The following is a 5,372-nucleotide window of genomic DNA, read 5'->3' on the forward strand; positions in this document are numbered from 1 at the left end:
TGCACCATTTGCAACCAGCTCCTGAGGGAACCAGCAAACAGCTGTTCTCTGGCCTCAGGCTACTTTTGAAAATGCAGTCAGTGACGGAGGAAGGTCATGTGGGAAAGAAGCATATTTGTGACACACTCAGGCTGGTGACTGGGACTTTAGTCATAGTTACAGAAGCTGGAAAAGAAAACCCATGAAATAACTCACATTTGCAATTATATTGGTTGGTTATATTTTCCAAGTTACAAAATGTAAGACTAAATTTAAAGTCATTTCTGTGTACCACTAGCCCCGCGTGGAGTTGGGTAGCAGCTGTTGGGGATGTTACAGTCCATTAATTGTGATGTTTTCCCATAGTTTGGTGGAAAGCAGTGGAGGGAGAAAACACTGGAAATTGCTTTTAAAAATAGCAGGCCGGAGCGATGAGCTGATCTCCCTCTATGCTTCATCGGGAGTTTCTGCAGGTGTGGTACACATCACCACCAAAGCCACTGATGTGGCAGTTCATTCCAACCACTGCCAAGGGGCTGTGCAGTCTAGCAGCTTGTGACTCAGTGGACAGAGGACTGTGAAAGATGGGGGGAGTGGCTTCTCTGGTGAGCTGTCAGAAGAGAAGAGACAGAAGGAAGTGAGGAGACCAAAGGACTTAGAAATCTACAGGGTGTGGAAATATACAACCTGGTGTGGTCAGGTGTAGAGAAAATGACTTATGCTCTTCCTGGGAATAGAAATGTAGTTCTCTTGGCACTAGATCCCCAAGAATGCTCACACATCCAACTATATCCTCTTTGCTTGTAAAATCTGTGACTTCCACACTCCCTTCATCCAGCTAAGGAAGGCAACATTATATAATAAAAATAACAACAGTAGCAATAATAACAGCCAACACATATTGAGCACGTATGTACTGGGACTACTGTAAGTACATTACATGTATTAGCTCATTGATTTCTCACAATAACCCTGTAAACTGGGTACCATAATGGTCCCATTATCATGATGCAGAAATGGAAGCACAGAGAGGTTGAAAAACACGACCAGGTAGCAGTAAATGTGAGTTGGCTTATGCAGGGATTAAAAGCATTAACTTGGAATTCAGACCATAAAATGCTGCATGTTTGGCTTTGAACAAGTTGATTAACATAAATAAGTTTTAGTTTTTCATCTATAAAATGGGAATAATAATAGTTCCTACATCTCAGAGTTGTGATGGCACTACTAATATGCCTGGTACATATTAATAAATGGTCTACTATTATCATTACTCCCTAGGATCTTTTAAGTCTTTTTCACCCCAGCTGCCCCCAGCCCTGTCCCCCTCACATACCCATACCATTCCCATCTAAAACGTGTGTGCGTGTGTGCGTGTGTGTGCGTGCACGCGCATACATATTCCTGGTCACTAGGGAAGAAGGGAGATGGAGAAATGGGTCAGCCACTCAGCACTCAGCCTAGGACTGGCAACTGTATAATTAGCTGCAGCATCCCTGGGGTGTCATCTGCCTGCCACTTTTTGTTTGTTGATTTATTTTGATTTGACACACCGGGGCAGATGGCTGGGGGGGAGGGGGGTTGGTAAGAGTCAATATTTGGTGACATGTGAATAATGCACTTGTGGAATTAATCAGCCTTATCATTTTTGGCTAGTTGCCATGGCTATGGAAAGTCAAGTGTCATGTAAATCAGAATAAAGGGATCACAGCCTATCACCGCTCTTTGTTTTTCTCAATCCAAGCCTCCTCAAAGCATCCCTGTCCTCCCAGCCAAGGCCATGGTCTCAGGTACCTTAGGTAGTACAAATGGTGGGAGGCTTATCTATATATACCTTTGGATGATGGGATGGACTTTCTGTCTCTCTCAGGAATCGTGTGCATTTTAGGGCAGTGGTTCAAAGACCAGCAAGCAGGAATGGGAAACAACAAAATGACTAACATTTTGTTCTGCCGCGTAAGTGCATTAAAAAGAAAAAAAATACCAATATTTGTAGGGCATTTTAATACCAAAAAGTAGGAAGGACATAATTTCAGAACAGAGGATATTTCTTTAAATGGAAGAAATTTAGTTTAACAAAAAAACTCTCCATCATCCTATTTTTTTGTCTTATTTCATTGATGACTAGTGAAAGCCTCCTAACAAATTGACCATGTGAGTGTACTTAATATAAATAGAGGCAAGAAGACAGAACACTTGAAACACAGCTTCATTTGGAATTCTGGTGGATGTGATTATGGGAGACACCGTGGCAGAGCATTAGCTATTTAGTGCTTCAGTATTCCAAATTATAAAATGGGTGTATCAGTTCCCACCTTGCTTACTTCTTGGGGTGATTCTGAGGATTAAATGAACTAGACAATATAGGTGGAAACAAATGCTAATCTCTTATCTTATTTGGGAGGTCCTTGGGAGCAGCAACTCTGTGTCTTTCTTTGGCGTCCCCAGTGTCTGTTGCATAGAAAGTGATTGATACAAGTCTACTGAATGAATAATACAACAAGTCAAAGGAGTGACTGCAAAAGCAGGGAATCCAAACCAGACAGGAGGGAGGGCACTCCCAGGACAAGGGGCTTACCTGCTCCTCCTTCCCCTTTCCAGCCACTACATATTCTGCTTATTCATAAAGACTAGATTCAGCACTCAGCCAGAGTGCTCTTAAATCTCCAGCAAACTCCATCTGTTATCTCTGATATCCAGTTTATTTTCTTTTCCTTGGAGAAGGCCTTTCAAGCAGTGACTATTATTGGTATTTGTGACACACCCGATTAGGGTATTGACTTTGGAGCTGGATTGCCTGCGTTCAGATAATGTCTCCTCCACTTATGAACTTCATGCTCTTTGGCAAGTTACTTAACCTCTCTGTGCCTCAGGTTCCTTATTTGTAAATGGGGATAGTAACAGAACCCTCCTCATGAGGTTTTTATGAGGATTAGATGAGTTCGTACTTGGCATCGTGCCTGGCACTTTGTAGGCACTTAGTAAATGTTAGTCTGCCATTATTAATGCTCAGAGGCTGCAGTGAGACCCCTTCAAAGAATGGGGAGATCAATTATCCTTTGAGGGCCCAACTAGATTCCAGCAGTTATGGGCAGATTCTGAGAGAGACAGCTTGGCTCCCAGGCCTCTGAGATTTGAATAGTTTGAATATTTTAATGCATTTAAAGACAGGTGATGTCAGTCAATCACAAGGGCATAATCACCATGGAAGCTAAGAAAAAGGAGAGGCCCCGAGACAAAGGTGGATAAAGTCCATCTGAGCTCTCTCTTGGTTGGCAGTGGTGCCAGGAGCATTAACCATTATCTTTTAAGGCTTCCCAAACTACTATGAAGTCAGACCCTGTAATGGAGATAGCTGTCCCAGGCAGTCTTAACAGTTGCCACCTTTCACCTGCCTGACTCCTCTCTGTCTTGATCCAGGGCCACAGAACACCTTTCCACAGCCAATGCGTAGGTTTCTGTCCCAGATCTATCTTCAGGAGGAGAATGGCTTTATGCATCAGTCATGTGATCATGGTCAGTTGTCCTCTTTTTGTCTACCCTAAGACCAAACGTCAGACCGTGGACCACAGTCAAGTCCTTAAGTGAGTAACTGCCACATTGGGAAACCTCTTGGAAGACAGCTGTCAGCCCTGTTCTTACTTTGACCTTCTGTAGGCAGAAGTCTTTCTCTGCCAGCTGACACATAGACAAAGGGGCAGCTCCCGAGTCTGGAAAGGGGCCAGTGTCCAGCAAGCTGTGTGCGTTGCCTGCAGAGATGGATACTGAGCACCCTGTGCAGGATCAGATCTACCCAGAACCGAAGTTCCAGGTGACTCTTCTTCTAGCAAATAACTCTGCTGCTGAGCCTGGCAGATGCTGCCGGAGACTCAGAGTGCTTCATAAAAGTTGACTTAGGAGGCAAGGGACTTCCCTGGCGGTCTTAAGACTTCACCTTCCAACGCAGGGGGTGCAGGTTCCATCCCTAGTTGGGGAGCTAAGACCCCACATGCTTCACGGCCAAAAAACCAAAACATAAAACTGAAGCAATATTGTAACAAATTCAATAAAGACTTTAAAAATGGTCCACTTCAAAAAAATCTTTAAAAAAAAAAAAAGTTGACTTAGGAGGCGAAACGAGCCACAGCAAGCCTTCGTTTGTCCTGGAACAGTAGTGACTAGGACTGTGGCTTTGACCTCAGCTGTGTCACAAATAAAAGATGACCTTAGTGTCAGGAATATGAACTGGATTACCTTACGCTGGCCTTCAAAACATCTGGATCCTGCAGCCAGAATTAGGTCTTAGTGGTTGAGAAGCAGCCAGAAAGGATCAGAGACCTTGCTTCTCCTCCCCACACTCCAGGCCTCTCATGCTCTGAGCTGTCACTTGTGCTGCGACTCCAGCACAGGGGAACGCACAAAATGCCTTTCTTCCCTGTCTCTGGCAAACACCCTTCCTTCAAACCCCAACACAAACAATAGAGCTGAAGGAGCTTAGGGAAACTGGTTCAGTGGTTTTCCACCCTTTCACCACCCAAACCCCTTTTATTAGTTTACTCCATGGGCCCTGCCTGTGTTTTGAAAGATTTTTGCTCCCAGATAAACAGCATTTACCAGGAAATAAGAAGATAATTAACCAAAGGCTTATATAATTGCCAAACTGAAATTTCGATTTGCAAATAATCATGCTGAGTTCATCTAATTTCAGCCCAAAGCAAAGAGGCTTGATGTGTTTAGCAGTCTGGGGCAGCCTGATCTCCGTTAACTGTGCAAACCCATGGAGGCTTTCTGGCAGAAAATAGAGGAAACCCAAGGACTGTTTTCTAGGCTCTCAGGAGGTCTGAGGGCCCTCTATTGGGAACTAGCAATCTAACCCCAAACCCTACTTTTCAAATGAATTCATTTATTTCTTATGTTGAGACTAACGGACAGGAAGCTTACATTTACTGCATCTCTACCATATACAGGACAAAGTGCTAGGCCCTCTCACATGTGTGATCTCACTGAGAATTCACAGCCCCTTTATGACATAGGTAGTACTATCATATCATCCCCACTTTACAGATGAGGACACTGAGACAAGGGTAAGTAACTTTCTCAAGGGCATATAACTAGTAAGTGGCAGTGTTAGGACACTGACTCAGGGTTTTCTGGTTTTGCTTTAACTGCTTTATTGAGATATAATTCACATACAATTCACCCACCTAATGTGCACAATCCAGTGGTTTTTAGTATGTTTGCAGAGCTGTGCAACCATCACCACAATTCATTCTAGTAAGTTTTCATTACCCCATAAAGAAACCCCAGACCTATTGTTAGTCACTCGCCATTTCCCCCAACTCCCCCCCTCAGTCCTGTGCAACCAGTAATCTGTCTGTCTCTGTGGAGGGACTTGCCCATTCTAGATATTTCCT

General features: G+C 43.8%; 1 long non-coding RNA gene across 1 annotated transcript; it reads right to left on the bottom strand.

Moving 5' to 3' along the window:
- Positions 1-203: 203 nt before the first annotated feature.
- Positions 204-4,499, bottom strand: LOC118890893. The gene is made up of 2 exons (XR_005018849.1): positions 4,213-4,499; positions 204-589 (listed from the first exon to the last, which is right to left on the bottom strand). It is a non-coding gene; the product is annotated as an uncharacterized LOC118890893 (long non-coding RNA).
- Positions 4,500-5,372: the final 873 nt, after the last annotated feature.

Source organism: Balaenoptera musculus, chromosome 2 (genome assembly GCF_009873245.2).
Source record: "Balaenoptera musculus isolate JJ_BM4_2016_0621 chromosome 2, mBalMus1.pri.v3, whole genome shotgun sequence".
Lineage (NCBI taxonomy): Eukaryota > Metazoa > Chordata > Mammalia > Artiodactyla > Balaenopteridae > Balaenoptera > Balaenoptera musculus.